Source organism: Scardinius erythrophthalmus (genome assembly GCF_964197995.2).
Source record: "Scardinius erythrophthalmus genome assembly, chromosome: 16".
NCBI classification, from domain to species: Eukaryota; Metazoa; Chordata; class Actinopteri; order Cypriniformes; family Leuciscidae; genus Scardinius; species Scardinius erythrophthalmus.
In genome coordinates, this window is record NC_138236.1 from 1,995,873 (window position 1) to 2,015,822 (window position 19,950).

The following is a 19,950-nucleotide window of genomic DNA, read 5'->3' on the forward strand; positions in this document are numbered from 1 at the left end:
TCTGTCTGTCTGTCTGTCTGTCTGTCTATCTATCTATCTATCTATGTCTGTCTGTCTGTCTGTCTGTCTGTCTATCTATCTATGTCTGTCTGTCTGTCTGTCTGTCTGTCTGTCTATCTATCTATCTATCTATCTATCGTCTGTCTGTCTGTCTGTCTGTCTGTCTGTCTGTCTGTCTGTCTGTCTGTCTGTCTATCGTCTGTCTATCTATCTATCTATCTATCTATCTATCTATCTATCTATCTATCAATCATCTTTCTGTCTGTCTATCTATCGTCTGTCTGTCTGTCTGTCTGTCTGTCTATCTATCTATCTATCGTCTGTCTGTCTATCTATCTAATTATCTATCGTCTGTCTGTCTGTCTATCTATCTAATTATCTATCGTCTGTCTGTCTGTCTATCTATCGTCTGTCTGTCTGTCTATCTATCGTCTGTCTGTCTGTCTGTCTGTCTGTCTATCTATTTATCTATCGCCTGTCTGTCTGTCTGTCTATCTATCTATCTATCTATCTATCTATCTATCGTCTGTCTGTCTGTCTATCTATCTATCTATCGTCTGTCTGTCTATCTAACGTCTGTCTGTCTGTCTATCTATCTATCTATCTATCTATTTATCTATCTATCGTCTGTCTGTCTGTCTATCTAACGTCTGTCTGTCTGTCTGTCTGTCTGTCTGTCTGTCTGTCTGTCTGTCTGTCTATCTATCTATCTATCTATCTATCGTCTGTCTGTCTGTCTGTCTGTCTGTCTGTCTGTCTGTCTCTCTATCTATCTATCTATCTATCTATCTATCTATCTATCTATCTATCTATCTATCTATCTATCTATCTATCTATCTATCTATCTATCTATCTATCTATCTATCTATCTATCTATCTATCTATCTATCTATCTATCTATCTATCTATCGTCTGTCTGTCTGTCTGTCTGTCTGTTTGTCTCTCTCTCTCTCTCTCTCTCTCTCTCTCTCTCTCTCTCTCTATCTATCTATCTATCTATCTATCTATCTATCTATCTATCTATCTATCTATCTATCGTCTGTCTGTCTATACATCTATCTATCTATGAATGTTTTTAGTTCCACCCATCTTGTCTTCTCCTCCTCTACATGACACCTCAGTGTCTGTTTGACAAAGGCCTGAGTGTGAAATCTCAGAATTAATCAGACTAATTGCTAATCTATTATGAGGGGTAATTAGTCCAGTAGATAATAGTGACATGTATTCACTTCCCAGGTGGTCTCTCTCTCTGTCAAACACAAAAGAGCACAGGACTGTTGTGCTGTGTGACTTACAGATGCTGAAATGACGTTCTGTCACATCGGATTTGATCAACTCAATATGAACAGGCCATAAACTCTGAGGACTGAACCAGTCATTTTAAATGTCAAAAACCTGTTCCTGGTGCCAGGATGAGTGATCCCAACACCACTATAGAGATATAAGCATCAAACTCACAAAGCATTGCTTATAAATCCATCCGTCATGGTGTCCGTCAGTAATCCTGAAACACAGTGTGTGAAAGAGCAGAATCATGTGGGAATGTGGGTTTGAATAACTGAAAGTGATCTGACATAAAGGGCTTGATGTCTGTTATACTAGTTCCTATGACAACTAAATATCCATTAACAATTAGTTTTCCATTTCTGTAGTAGAAGGAACTCGCTGGAAGCCTTTGACAGAGAGAACTGATACTTACTGTATAATAAACCATTATATAATGGACAGTTCGGACTTTCTCGAATGTGAGTCACATTCAAAGGCATTGACACAGCCTCCATTTAGTTAGTCTATCCATCTATCTATCCATCTGTCTGTCTATCATCTGTCTGTCTCTCTGTCTATCCATCCATCCATCCATCCATCTATATATCCATCCATCTATATATCCATCCATCTATATATCCATCCATCCATCCATCCATCCATCCATCCATCCATCCATCCATCCATCCATCCATCCATCCATCCATCCATCCATCCATCCATCCATCCATCCGCTTTACAATTTGTTTTGATGCATTTTAAAACGCAGTGTAAAAAGCCCAACAGTTTTCTCTGCACTATTATATACTATTTTCTGTAAAGCTCCACTATGATGAAATTTGCTAGGTTTTCCTCATTTGTAGGTTTACAAATGAATAAGGCTAATGTACAACAGTACACACACACATTATAGATAAATGATAAAAGCAATAACACTGATGATGATAACAACACGAACAATACACGTCTGTTTCTTTTCTCCTGACTGGAAACAAAACCCAGAGGAGAGTTTCAAACTCTCACTCACAGGACGTGAAGGTGTGTGTGTGTGTGTGTGTGTGTGTGTGTCTCCCCGGAGCCGAATCCACCAGCACACGGTCCCACTTCATTAGCGAGCCGGAGACAGGGGACTTATTACCAGCGGACCCTCGGATAATATACAGACAGTCTCCGCATCTGACGCCAGGTGGGCTCGCCTGTTAATACTGCTGTTAATATTCTTATATAAGAGAGAGAGAGAGAGAGAGAGAGAGAGGACTGCAGGGTCGAGTTGGTCTGGAGAGACTCTGAACTGAAGCGCCTCAGGCTGTAATTAGTAGCCGGTGAAAACACGGCTCACCAGAGAGAGATTTACAGCAAGGTAAACAGGGACATCAGCACTTGAGACACAACAATAATTATCAATCATGAAAACAATCATCATGCATTTCCTTTTCTATTACGGAGGAAACCGAGTGACCAGAGAGCCTCAGTGTCAGTGTGAGAGGCCTGTTCACGCCAGGTCTGAATTTAGTCCAAAACACATGCTATAAATCAAACTTTGCATTTATTTCAGGAGTCTAAACTTTTTCTGAAACAATTGCAGGTTCAGTTTACAATTATGGAAGACGGTTTGTATTATGGAGGAAACTATGGAAGCTTGTTTCTGCCACAGAATAAAACATAAAAAAGGTTACTGCGACTTTTTATTCATTAGAATTGCAATCTTGCAATTCAGAGATTATATCTCGAAATACTTACCTTTTCCTCAGAATAGCGAGTTTAATGTCCAAGTCAATTGCAATTGCTAGGGGAAAAAAAAGTCAGAATTGTGAGATATAAAGAATCTTTTTTAAAGTACTTTTTTTTTTCGTGGCTTCTGAAGGAAACTGAATGAGCAGAAAATAAAAATAATAATTTTTCATCATGCATGCAATGGTTTTCAGGGCCTAGTCACACTAATTTCCCATTTTTGGCTTAAAAAACAAGGCAAAATATTATTATTACATATTGTTTATTGAGAGGCCAAGTAAAAAAAATGTAATCATGCAGATGGTGAACAATTAAGTCACAACATGTTAATAGTGTTTAATAGTATTGTACTTGATGTAAATAGTTTGTGAATATTTTGTAAGATTTAATTTTTTTTCTATTTCAAAGAGAAACAAAGTGAGCAAAGAGTGTCAGTGGTTTTAAAACCTGAATTTCGTCATGCAAACCCTAAACAATGGCATTTAAAAAGTGCTACACGCACAAAATATGTCCAAAATATCATTCTGTGATGATGAGTTGTTCTTTTATGCTGAGATTTGATCAATTCTGCATCGGACTGAATAGTTTTGGTGTGAATATGCTGTCGTTTTTGCATGGTTTGAACAGGCAGCACTTTTTTGTTTTCGCTTACCTCAACAAGTGGTTTTCAAATAATAATAATAATAATAAAATAAAAAATCACTGTTTTTTAATCACTGTTGCCATTCGTACACACACAATGCGGAGTGAAACACTACAGACACATGACATTTGACCCCGCGTAACTGATGGAACAAAAAGCTCCCTATTAATCAGTGTTTTCCAGACCTTTAGGGAAGCACTTTTCCTCCACAAAGGCCTGATATTAGACACTCCACTCACCCCATCCGACTCGACAAACACTCTTCTGCAGGATGACTTCTCCATATAACCCGAGATCAGGAGGCACAGATAGACAGCGAATCCCGTTCCGCTGGGATTTCCGGAGTGACTTCAACACAGTATCAAACGCTGAACCCTCGGCGCGTCGTGCCAAGGGGCTGATGGGAAATCTCCGGGGAGCCATTAGTGCTTGGATCTGTGGGAAAGCGCTGGGGAACCAGCACAAGTCATGAGAGAGAGCAGAAAAACTCACAACACACTAACAACACCTGTCACCCCTGCGCCTAATGAGAGACACAATTAGCAATTAACAGTGCGATCTGTCAGCACTGATACCTGCCTCCCCGAACTCACCTCAGCCCAGCTGGGACACACACACACACACACACACACACACACACACACACACCGAGCTCTTCATCAACAGAAACACACCCGGAGAATTATTCCCACTGAATATATGTATTGTACATATATATATGATATATACATTAATACATACATTAATATATGTAATGTATACAAATCACCGGCCACAATGAGATCCAGCTACTTTCATTACAGTCTTTCCTTATGAGACTAAATTAAAAAATAAATTAAAAATAATCAAGAATGAACTTGAAAGACTTAATCATTAAAAAAAATATTATTTCTAGAGTTTAAAAATCTTTGTTTGGGAGCAGCTTTAATACAGCTTTAATATTTATAGGTATTTTAATGTAATATTTTAATTTAATATATTGATATTTAGTAACAGTGTTTACATTATGAGACTAAATAAAAAAAATTAAAAATCAAGATTGAACTTCAAAGAGTTAATCATTTAAAAAATATATTATTTCTATGGTTAAACTAATTTGTTTGGTAGTGGATAGTTAAGAAAAAGCAGCCAACTTTAACATTTTAATATGAAATAATTAACATCTGATTAATGTTTTATTTAATATTACAGTGTTTACATTTTGAGACTAAAACATAAAAAAAATTATAGATATATATAAATATATAATTATAAATATTATAAAAAAAGACAGGATCTAAAACAGGACGTAGGTTTTTTTTTGTTTTTTTTTACTGCATCATTTTCACATTTCCATTTGTGTTATTTTATAGTTTTAAAGATGTTACTATTATTCTAAAATACGTAAAGAGATAATCATAATGAAGAGCATCAAGTCAAGTCAAATGTATTTCTATAGGGCTTTTCAGAATGTACAATGTTTCAGAGCAGCTTTACAGAAAAATCATTACGTTCATTTTTACAATATCTTTATATCTAAGTCACATTTATCAGATTAGATTTGGCCAGTAATATTGTTACATTTTGCTACGATACAAACAATTAAGCAGTTGAGATTTGCTATATAGTATGTATACCCAAATTATATAAAGAGCTGGATGATAATATTGCAACATTTTGCGATGAATTAAGAAAAAAAATTAGCTATACAGTATGCATCGCTTTATGTGAATATAATGTACAGTATGCATATGATTTATGTTCTGATATCTCAAGTGTTTGCATTCTCTACTCTGGTTCTCTTGACGAAAAGACATTAGGATTTTGGCTTTTGGATTATTGTTTTATCAAGATATTCTTTTTCATTTTTATAAGATAAAAGGCCTAAATACAATCGGCAGAAGTGAAAAGATAAAGTTAAGTTATACGAATGAAACCACACTCTTGGAAAAAAACAGTGTGATGCGGTTCTGTGCAGAACTCTAGGGTTCTTGACTCAATTCTAAAGAACCCTTCATGATGGAACCCCTATAAGGTTCTATATATGAATCGCCTCCCGAACCCTTTTAAGGTTCTATATGGAACCTTTTCTTCTGAGTGGGTGGTCACATGACTTCAGCAGTGGTGTAGTCTAGTTTTCTGTAGTGAGTATACTGTGTTACACAACCGAGGTTCTGTGTGTTTTAATAAACTATTATTATTATTATTATTATTATTATTAGTAGGCCTATTTGAAGTATACTCTACTGTGCAATAGTAATATATTTCTGTTATAATTTCTTCAAGTTATACCGAACTTTTATTTTGACAGGTTGTCGTAAAGACATTACAGTTTCTGTCTGTATATGATACGAATGAATGACGATAGTTTTATCAAATGAAATGGTGAAATTCTCGTGAAGTGACTCTCATAGCAGCTCTGCGATGAAGTGCACATGTGTATCCTGCATCATGTCTCAATACAGTGAAACGCTGAAAACACCACGAGCGTCACGCGTGCTTCAGTGTGTGTGTGCAGTGGAGCATGTGTTGAGCGCCCATTCCCAGAGACGCGTAAAACAGTCGCAGTCTCTTTGAACTTTAATATTCACAGACACTAGTCCATATAGAGATTTGATTCATTGTACAGCCGTACGTTTGATTTATTCATTAAAAAATGGCCAAATTCCGTGACGTTCTGCTTTATACAGTAAGTTCCATTTGTGACTGGATTCCGCGATTCGATCCGTGTCGCTTCGCAAACACAGACGGGGTGAATTTATGAATGAAAGTGATACAGTTCTGACACAAAACGAAGTTGTTACGTATCCTCACGGTTTTTTTAAGTGGGTATACGGCGTATACCTGCGTATCACATACACCACTGCTTCAGCGTCAAGCTTCTGATGACTTTTGCAATATTTATTTCAAAAGTTGGATAGTTTGAGTTCGAATAGTTTGGAAGAGCATGAGTATAAACACAACAGGGCTATAACAGGACTAATGAGAAGATAAAACGTGAAATATCCTGAGCTGCGACCACAGATCATATCTCAGGCATTTAACCAAAAAACCCACTGGCTTCAGGACGATGGAACCGGATGCTCTTGGGGTTTAAGAACTCATTCCTTCATGTTTTTGGCATTCCCGTTTGTCCCATCAGCAATCATGCATTTGTATGCTCGCGGATCACATGCTGACCCACAATGCATCATAAAACACAAACTATCGCTGTTGCTGTTCAAAGAAGGTTTGAGCCAAACAACGTCAACACCAAAAGACACCAAACAATATCAACTGTTCTAGTAAAACACTTCAGCATTGGGAGGAAATCTGCGATTTCTTTAGGCTGCAGAAAGTCCAGGCTGGGACAGATCTGTGTGTGTATCGCAGCTATTGTAATAAGATTAGACCTGCCTGATACACCTCCAGGATAGTAATTGTGTCAGCCCATGAGGTCAATGGGGAATTGGAGTGTTAAATCCAATTTTGAACTTGTCTCTCTCGTTCTGCGGGGTGTACAGGAGTACCAACCATATGCCACAGTCCCCGATTTCACCAGATGAATATGCATGAGCCGAGCTGCTCTCACATCTCCGAACGCAAGCCAGATCTACCTGTCGGCCTGGGAATAACCCTTTGCCCTGTTTTACAGTCATGCTAAGTGTATGGAAACATGGGTTTAATTCCATTGTGTACAATAGCTCACTCTGTCTATGAAGGGCATCTCTCTATTGTTGTCAGAAAATGAATAAACGACGCTGGCTGACAGGCAGATTAGAGTCATTCTTAATAGACATTGTTAGCAGAACGCCATTGTTGAAGCTAAATAACATTTTGTTTAACTCTGAAATCATTGGAGTATGAAGGGTAAACTTGAGGGAAATGGCGTGAATTGGTAAATATTAGTAGATAAATAAATATTAACAATTAAGCATTTTGAACAAGAGGTGCGTTTGATCCGTCATGCACGCAACCAAATTACCATGTTTTTAATTCTAGGACTTACCTATTAATTTACATGAGTTTTGCACCAACAAATAGCTATTTCAAATGGAAGAAATACATTAGAACTAAGAATAACTAGCCAAAAATTATAATGACTACATACATTTCTATGATTTTTCCATAATGTTTTCACACTCTTAAGTGGGTTTAAGTGCTTTTGCTGTTGGTTTATGGTGATTTTAAGGGGGTTTAAGTGTTTTTTTTCTGGTTTATGGTGGTTTTTTGGTAGTTATGAAAGTGTTTTAATTGGTTTCAAGTAGTTTTAAGTGCTTTTGCTGTTGGTTTATGGTGATTTTAAGGGGGTTTAAGTGGTTTTTCTGGTTTATGGTGGTTTTTTGGTAGTTAAGAAATGATTTTCTGGTTTATGGTGGTTTTTTGGTAGTTTTGAAAGGGTTTTAATTGGTTTCAAGTAGTTTTAAGTGCTTTTGCTGTTGGTTTATGGTGATTTTAAGGGGGTTTAAGTGGTTTTTCTGGTTTATGGTGTGTTTTTTTTGGTAGTTAAGAAAGGATTTTCTGGTTTATGGTGGTTTTTTGGTAGTTTTGAAAGGTGTTTAATTGGTTTCAAGCAGTTTTAAGTGGTTTTGCTGGTGGTTTATGGTGATTGTAAGGGGTTTTAAGTTGTATTTCTGGTTTAAGGTGGTTTTGAAAGGGTTTTAAGTGGTTTCAAGTAGTTGTATGTGGTTTTGAGTGGCTACTGTATATGTAAGAATTTTCATGCATTAATCTCCTTTTTATTGCCAACGTGTAAACAGCTAGTAGCGAAACTTGAGAAAATGAGACCTTCCTGACTACCTACGTTGTCTATGAAAGCCTGTAGATGGATTTTTATGTGAAGGACTTGAGACGTTTTCCAGAGAACCTTGCTTCTGTTCAATTTCAAACGAATGCTTATACAATGTTCAGGATAACAACGAAAGGGCCTAGGTTCTTTACCGTAATGTCAATGTGTCGTAAAATATACTTTATAATCAAACTTACATTGAAAAACACTTGACAAAACGTTCAACACAACATGACTCGTTCAATCTGTGTGTTTGCAAGGCTTTATTCAGGCCTGAAAATCACATTTTTAAAATAGGCCTTCCCTGATTCTTCCAGGTTCCCAGAGTTCAATCTTGACCAGAACAACTGCTTTTAAATTCATTCTGCAGATTTTCCCTCAAGAAAGAATGATCTTAAAAAATAACTGTGGGTGTGAACAGTGTGTGAATATCATCAAACCTCTTCAGCTCATCTCGTGCTGTGGTCAGTCAATCAATTATCTTTGCTACTGTATTATCCTGACATCTCACGCGATGCTCAGGACAAATCCTCGTCTCATTGAGAGGAAAGTTTGTCCTCGAATCACTCACACAAAAGATGTTTAACAGCGGTAAACAGAGGTGCAGCTTTGTTCTCAATGTTTGTTTATCAGATTGTTTCTCTGAGGTTGAGTGGAAATAGTGCATTATTGGACATATTGTACAATAAAGATGAAACAAAGCAGAAAGTACCAGCAGGACAAGCTAAAAAGTTACTTCACTGTTATTGAAAATACACACATGTACAGTAATGGTTTGAGAAGGCAATACCTCAGTAGTGCACGAATGCCTTCATCTGACCACATCCTATGGCAGCTTTCACAGGTTTCTGTGTTAAAAGACATGAGAATAGAATGAACTCACTATAAAAAAAAAAAAAAAAGCACTGTCTAATTAATATGTATGATTTATTCAGCCAACATTTATGTGTGCTGGTTATTTGAATCAGTATTGTTACTGTTAACTACAACTGAAACTGTTAAAAATGTTTTTGGAAATTGAAATAAAGATAAAATAATATAAAATATAATACAACTTTTATATGAAAAACTTTTTATATGAAATTTTGCCAGAAGTTGAATGACTGAAATTGCTAAAACAAAAACTGAATAATAATAAAATATATAGTTAATATAATTTAATATAATAGTGCTGTCAAATTGATTAATCGAATAATTCGATCTAACATAAAGGTGTATATATTGTATATTACATACTTTTGTTACAAACTTATCGATTAGAAATATGTACATCTCCAAAAGTTATGTACGGAGGGGATAACTATAATAAAATATAAGGGAAATATTATATATATATATTTTAAATATGAGGGAAAAACAAAACACTAAACTTGGTTAATGTATTTAAATTTTTATGAATATTAAAATAATATAACCTTGGATATACAGTATACCAGTCAAAACTTGGACATATTTGAACACACTTAAATCTCATGATCTTTTGACCTCTTTATTAACAGTTTTTCAGGCAAAATTGTGCCTATGAATTTCTTAAGAAAAGAGAAAAGTAAAATATCCCTCCTTCAATAATTAGTGCTGGGCAACCATTAATCGCATCTAAAATAAAAGTTTGTGTTTACATAATATATGTGTGTGTACTGTGTATAATTATATATCTCTGAACCGTCTGATATCAGTATCTCACACACACTCAGGACAGTACGACATATCTCTGAACCGTCTGATATCAGTATCTCACACACACTCAGGACAGTATGACATATCTCTGAACCGTCTGATATCAGTATCTCACACACACTCAGGACAGTATGACATATCTCTGAACCGTCTGATATCAGTATCTCACACACACTCAGGACAGTACGGCATATCTCTGAACCGTCTGATATCAATATCTCACACACACTCAGGACAGTATGGCATATCTCTGAACCGTCTGATATCAGTATCTCACACACACACTCAGGACAGTATGACATATCTCTGAACCGTCTGATATCAATATCTCACACACACTCAGGACAGTATGACATATCTCTGAACCGTCTGATATCAGTATCTCACACACACTCAGGACAGTACGACATATCTCTGAACCGTCTGATATCAGTATCTCACACACACTCAGGACAGTATGACATATCTCTGAACCGTCTGATATCAATATCTCACACACACTCAGGACAGTATGACATATCTCTGAACCGTCTGATATCAATATCTCACACACACTCAGGACAGTACGGCATATCTCTGAACCGTCTGATATCAATATCTCACACACACACTCAGGACAGTATGACATATCTCTGAACCGTCTGATATCAGTATCTCACACACACTCAGGACAGTATGACATATCTCTGAACCGTCTGATATCAATATCTCACACACACTCAGGACAGTACGGCATATCTCTGAACCGTCTGATATCAATATCTCACACACACTCAGGACAGTACGGCATATCTCTGAACCGTCTGATATCAGTATCTCACACACACTCAGGACAGTATGACATATCTCTGAACCGTCTGATATCAATATCTCACACACACTCAGGACAGTACGGCATATCTCTGAACCGTCTGATATCAGTATCTCACACACACACACTCAGGACAGTACGACATATCTCTGAACCGTCTGATATCAGTATCTCACACACACTCAGGACAGTATGACATATCTCTGAACCGTCTGATATCAGTATCTCACACACACACTCACAGTACGACATATCTCTGAACCGTCTGATATCAATATCTCACACACACACTCAGGACAGTACGGCATATCTCTGAACCGTCTGATATCAATATCTCACACACACACTCAGGACAGTATGACATATCTCTGAACCGTCTGATATCAGTATCTCACACACACTCAGGACAGTACGGCATATCTCTGAACCGTCTGATATCAGTATCTCACACACACTCAGGACAGTATGGCATATCTCTGAACCGTCTGATATCAGTATCTCACACACACTCAGGACAGTATGACATATCTCTGAACCGTCTGATATCAGTATCTCACACACACTCAGGACAGTATGGCATATCTCTGAACCGTCTGATATCAGTATCTCACACACACACACTCAGGACAGTACGGCATATCTCTGAACCGTCTGATATCAGTATCTCACACACACTCAGGACAGTATGACATATCTCTGAACCGTCTGATATCAGTATCTCACACACACTCAGGACAGTATGACATATCTCTGAACCGTCTGATATCAATATCTCACACACACTCAGGACAGTATGACATATCTCTGAACCGTCTGATATCAGTATCTCACACACACTCAGGACAGTATGACATATCTCTGAACCGTCTGATATCAATATCTCACACACACTCAGGACAGTATGACATATCTCTGAACCGTCTGATATCAGTATCTCACACACACTCAGGACAGTATGACATATCTCTGAACCGTCTGATATCAGTATCTCCCACACACACTCAGGACAGTACGGCATATCTCTGAACCGTCTGATATCAGTATCTCACACACACTCAGGACAGTATGGCATATCTCTGAACCGTCTGATATCAGTATCTCACACACACTCAGGACAGTATGACATATCTCTGAACCGTCTGATATCAGTATCTCACACACACTCAGGACAGTATGACATATCTCTGAACCGTCTGATATCAGTATCTCACACACACTCAGGACAGTATGACATATCTCTGAACCGTCTGATATCAGTATCTCACACACACTCAGGACAGTATGACATATCTCTGAACCGTCTGATATCAATATCTCACACACACTCAGGACAGTATGACATATCTCTGAACCGTCTGATATCAATATCTCACACACACTCAGGACAGTATGACATATCTCTGAACCGTCTGATATCAGTATCTCACACACACACTCAGGACAGTATGACATATCTCTGAACCGTCTGATATCAGTATCTCACACACACTCAGGACAGTATGGCATATCTCTGAACCGTCTGATATCAGTATCTCACACACACACTCAGGACAGTATGACATATCTCTGAACCGTCTGATATCAGTATCTCACACACACTCAGGACAGTATGACATATCTCTGAACCGTCTGATATCAGTATCTCACACACACTCAGGACAGTATGGCATATCTCTGAACCGTCTGATATCAGTATCTCACACACACTCAGGACAGTACGGCATATCTCTGAACCGTCTGATATCAGTATCTCACACACACACACTCAGGACAGTACGGCATATCTCTGAACCGTCTGATATCAGTATCTCACACACACACACTCAGGACAGTATGGCATATCTCTGAACCGTCTGATATCAGTATCTCACACACACTCAGGACAGTATGACATATCTCTGAACCGTCTGATATCAGTATCTCACACACACACACTCAGGACAGTACGGCATATCTCTGAACCGTCTGATATCAGTATCTCACACACACTCAGGACAGTATGACATATCTCTGAACCGTCTGATATCAGTATCTCACACACACTCAGGACAGTATGGCATATCTCTGAACCGTCTGATATCAGTATCTCACACACACTCAGGACAGTATGACATATCTCTGAACCGTCTGATATCAGTATCTCACACACACTCAGGACAGTATGACATATCTCTGAACCGTCTGATATCAATATCTCACACACACTCAGGACAGTATGGCATATCTCTGAACCGTCTGATATCAGTATCTCACACACACTCAGGACAGTATGACATATCTCTGAACCGTCTGATATCAGTATCTCACACACACTCAGGACAGTATGGCATATCTCTGAACCGTCTGATATCAGTATCTCACACACACACTCAGGACAGTATGGCATATCTCTGAACCGTCTGATATCAGTATCTCACACACACTCAGGACAGTATGACATATCTCTGAACCGTCTGATATCAGTATCTCACACACACTCAGGACAGTATGGCATATCTCTGAACCGTCTGATATCAGTATCTCACACACACACTCAGGACAGTATGGCATATCTCTGAACCGTCTGATATCAATATCTCACACACACTCAGGACAGTATGACATATCTCTGAACCGTCTGATATCAGTATCTCACACACACTCAGGACAGTATGACATATCTCTGAACCGTCTGATATCAGTATCTCACACACACTCAGGACAGTACGACATATCTCTGAACCGTCTGATATCAGTATCTCACACACACTCAGGACAGTATGGCATATCTCTGAACCGTCTGATATCAGTATCTCACACACACTCAGGACAGTACGACATATCTCTGAACCGTCTGATATCAATATCTCACACACACTCAGGACAGTATGACATATCTCTGAACCGTCTGATATCAGTATCTCACACACACACTCAGGACAGTATGGCATATCTCTGAACCGTCTGATATCAGTATCTCACACACACTCAGGACAGTACGAAATATCTCTGAACCGTCTGATATCAGTATCTCACACACACACTCAGGACAGTATGGCATATCTCTGAACCGTCTGATATCAGTATCTCACACACACACTCAGGACAGTATGGCATATCTCTGAACCGTCTGATATCAGTATCTCACACACACTCAGGACAGTACGGCATATCTCTGAACCGTCTGATATCAGTATCTCACACACACACTCAGGACAGTATGGCATATCTCTGAACCGTCTGATATCAGTATCTCACACACACTCAGGACAGTACGACATATCTCTGAACCGTCTGATATCAGTATCTCACACACACTCAGGACAGTATGGCATATCTCTGAACCGTCTGATATCAGTATCTCACACACACTCAGGACAGTACGACATATCTCTGAACCGTCTGATATCAGTATCTCACACACACACTCAGGACAGTATGGCATATCTCTGAACCGTCTGATATCAGTATCTCACACACACTCAGGACAGTATGACATATCTCTGAACCGTCTGATATCAGTATCTCACACACACTCAGGACAGTATGACATATCTCTGAACCGTCTGATATCAGTATCTCACACACACACTCAGGACAGTATGGCATATCTCTGAACCGTCTGATATCAGTATCTCACACACACTCAGGACAGTACGACATATCTCTGAACCGTCTGATATCAGTATCTCACACACACTCAGGACAGTATGGCATATCTCTGAACCGTCTGATATCAGTATCTCACACACACTCAGGACAGTACGGCATATCTCTGAACCGTCTGATATCAGTATCTCACACACACTCAGGACAGTATGGCATATCTCTGAACCGTCTGATATCAGTATCTCACACACACTCAGGACAGTATGACATATCTCTGAACCGTCTGATATCAGTATCTCACACACACTCAGGACAGTATGACATATCTCTGAACCGTCTGATATCAATATCTCACACACACTCAGGACAGTATGGCATATCTCTGAACCGTCTGATATCAGTATCTCACACACACTCAGGACAGTATGGCATATCTCTGAACCGTCTGATATCAGTATCTCACACACACACTCAGGACAGTATGACATATCTCTGAACCGTCTGATATCAGTATCTCACACACACTCAGGACAGTATGACATATCTCTGAACCGTCTGATATCAGTATCTCACACACACTCAGGACAGTATGGCATATCTCTGAACCGTCTGATATCAGTATCTCACACACACACTCAGGACAGTATGACATATCTCTGAACCGTCTGATATCAGTATCTCACACACACTCAGGACAGTATGGCATATCTCTGAACCGTCTGATATCAGTATCTCACACACACTCAGGACAGTATGACATATCTCTGAACCGTCTGATATCAGTATCTCACACACACACACTCAGGACAGTACGGCATATCTCTGAACCGTCTGATATCAGTATCTCACACACACTCAGGACAGTATGACATATCTCTGAACCGTCTGATATCAGTATCTCACACACACTCAGGACAGTATGGCATATCTCTGAACCGTTTGATATCAGTATCTCACACACACTCAGGACAGTATGACATATCTCTGAACCGTCTGATATCAGTATCTCACACACACTCAGGACAGTATGACATATCTCTGAACCGTCTGATATCAATATCTCACACACACTCAGGACAGTATGGCATATCTCTGAACCGTCTGATATCAGTATCTCACACACACTCAGGACAGTATGACATATCTCTGAACCGTCTGATATCAGTATCTCACACACACTCAGGACAGTATGGCATATCTCTGAACCGTCTGATATCAGTATCTCACACACACTCAGGACAGTATGACATATCTCTGAACCGTCTGATATCAGTATCTCACACACACTCAGGACAGTATGGCATATCTCTGAACCGTCTGATATCAGTATCTCACACACACACTCAGGACAGTATGGCATATCTCTGAACCGTCTGATATCAGTATCTCACACACACTCAGGACAGTACGACATATCTCTGAACCGTCTGATATCAGTATCTCACACACACTCAGGACAGTACGGCATATCTCTGAACCGTCTGATATCAGTATCTCACACACACACTCAGGACAGTATGGCATATCTCTGAACCGTCTGATATCAGTATCTCACACACACACTCAGGACAGTATGGCATACCTCTGAACCGTCTGATATCAATATCTCACACACACTCAGGACAGTATGACATATCTCTGAACCGTCTGATATCAGTATCTCACACACACTCAGGACAGTACGACATATCTCTGAACCGTCTGATATCAGTATCTCACACACACTCAGGACAGTATGGCATACCTCTGAACCGTCTGATATCAATATCTCACACACACTCAGGACAGTATGACATATCTCTGAACCGTCTGATATCAGTATCTCACACACACTCAGGACAGTATGACATATCTCTGAACCGTCTGATATCAGTATCTCACACACACTCAGGACAGTACGACATATCTCTGAACCGTCTGATATCAGTATCTCACACACACACTCAGGACAGTATGGCATACCTCTGAACCGTCTGATATCAATATCTCACACACACTCAGGACAGTATGACATATCTCTGAACCGTCTGATATCAGTATCTCACACACACTCAGGACAGTACGGCATATCTCTGAACCGTCTGATATCAGTATCTCACACACACTCAGGACAGTATGACATATCTCTGAACCGTCTGATATCAGTATCTCACACACACTCAGGACAGTATGACATATCTCTGAACCGTCTGATATCAATATCTCACACACACTCAGGACAGTATGACATATCTCTGAACCGTCTGATATCAGTATCTCACACACACTCAGGACAGTATGGCATACCTCTGAACCGTCTGATATCAATATCTCACACACACTCAGGACAGTATGACATATCTCTGAACCGTCTGATATCAGTATCTCACACACACTCAGGACAGTATGGCATACCTCTGAACCGTCTGATATCAATATCTCACACACACTCAGGACAGTATGACATATCTCTGAACCGTCTGATATCAGTATCTCACACACACTCAGGACAGTACGGCATATCTCTGAACCGTCTGATATCAGTATCTCACACACACACTCAGGACAGTATGGCATATCTCTGAACCGTCTGATATCAGTATCTCACACACACTCAGGACAGTATGACATATCTCTGAACCGTCTGATATCAATATCTCACACACACTCAGGACAGTATGACATATCTCTGAACCGTCTGATATCAGTATCTCACACACACTCAGGACAGTACGACATATCTCTGAACCGTCTGATATCAGTATCTCACACACACTCAGGACAGTATGACATATCTCTGAACCGTCTGATATCAGTATCTCACACACACTCAGGACAGTACGGCATATCTCTGAACCGTCTGATATCAATATCTCACACACACACTCAGGACAGTACGGCATATCTCTGAACCGTCTGATATCAGTATCTCACACACACTCAGGACAGTATGGCATATCTCTGAACCGTCTGATATCAATATCTCACACACACACTCAGGACAGTATGACATATCTCTGAACCGTCTGATATCAGTATCTCACACACACACTCAGGACAGTATGGCATATCTCTGAACCGTCTGATATCAGTATCTCACACACACTCAGGACAGTATGACATATCTCTGAACCGTCTGATATCAGTATCTCACACACACTCAGGACAGTACGGCATATCTCTGAACCGTCTGATATCAATATCTCACACACACACTCAGGACAGTATGACATATCTCTGAACCGTCTGATATCAGTATCTCACACACACACTCAGGACAGTATGGCATATCTCTGAACCGTCTGATATCAGTATCTCACACACACTCAGGACAGTATGACATATCTCTGAACCGTCTGATATCAATATCTCACACACACTCAGGACAGTATGACATATCTCTGAACCGTCTGATATCAGTATCTCACACACACTCAGGACAGTACGACATATCTCTGAACCGTCTGATATCAGTATCTCACACACACTCAGGACAGTATGACATATCTCTGAACCGTCTGATATCAGTATCTCACACACACTCAGGACAGTACGGCATATCTCTGAACCGTCTGATATCAATATCTCACACACACACTCAGGACAGTATGACATATCTCTGAACCGTCTGATATCAGTATCTCACACACACTCAGGACAGTATGACATATCTCTGAACCGTCTGATATCAGTATCTCACACACACACTCAGGACAGTACGGCATATCTCTGAACCGTCTGATATCAGTATCTCACACACACTCAGGACAGTATGACATATCTCTGAACCGTCTGATATCAGTATCTCACACACACTCAGGACAGTACGGCATATCTCTGAACCGTCTGATATCAGTATCTCACACACACACTCAGGACAGTATGACATATCTCTGAACCGTCTGATATCAGTATCTCACACACACTCAGGACAGTATGACATATCTCTGAACCGTCTGATATCAGTATCTCACACACACACTCACAGTACGACATATCTCTGAACCGTCTGATATCAATATCTCACACACACACTCAGGACAGTATGACATATCTCTGAACCGTCTGATATCAGTATCTCACACACACTCAGGACAGTACGGCATATCTCTGAACCGTCTGATATCAGTATCTCACACACACTCAGGACAGTACGGCATATCTCTGAACCGTCTGATATCAGTATCTCACACACACTCAGGACAGTACGGCATATCTCTGAACCGTCTGATATCAGTATCTCACACACACTCAGGACAGTACGACATATCTCTGAACCGTCTGATATCAGTATCTCACACACACTCAGGACAGTATGACATATCTCTGAACCGTCTGATATCAGTATCTCACACACACTCAGGACAGTATGGCATATCTCTGAACCGTCTGATATCAGTATCTCACACACACACTCAGGACAGTATGGCATATCTCTGAACCGTCTGATATCAATATCTCACACACACTCAGGACAGTATGGCATATCTCTGAACCGTCTGATATCAGTATCTCACACACACTCAGGACAGTATGACATATCTCTGAACCGTCTGATATCAGTATCTCACACACACACTCAGGACAGTATGACATATCTCTGAACCGTCTGATATCAGTATCTCACACACACTCAGGACAGTACGGCATATCTCTGAACCGTCTGATATCAGTATCTCACACACACTCAGGACAGTATGACATATCTCTGAACCGTCTGATATCAGTATCTCACACACACACACTCAGGACAGTATGACATATCTCTGAACCGTCTGATATCAGTATCTCACACACACACTCAGGACAGTATGACATATCTCTGAACCGTCTGATATCAGTATCTCACACACACTCAGGACAGTATGACATATCTCTGAACCGTCTGATATCAGTATCTCACACACACTCAGGACAGTATGACATATCTCTGAACCGTCTGATATCAGTATCTCACACACACTCAGGACAGTATGACATATCTCTGAACCGTCTGATATCAATATCTCACACACACTCAGGACAGTATGACATATCTCTGAACCGTCTGATATCAGTATCTCACACACACTCAGGACAGTATGACATATCTCTGAACCGTCTGATATCAGTATCTCACACACACTCAGGACAGTATGACATATCTCTGAACCGTCTGATATCAGTATCTCACACACACTCAGGACAGTATGGCATATCTCTGAACCGTCTGATATCAGTATCTCACACACACTCAGGACAGTATGACATATCTCTGAACCGTCTGATATCAGTATCTCACACACACACTCAGGACAGTATGGCATATCTCTGAACCGTCTGATATCAGTATCTCACACACACACTCAGGACAGTATGGCATACCTCTGAACCGTCTGATATCAGTATCTCACACACACTCAGGACAGTATGACATATCTCTGAACCGTCTGATATCAGTATCTCACACACACTCAGGACAGTACGGCATATCTCTGAACCGTCTGATATCAGTATCTCACACACACT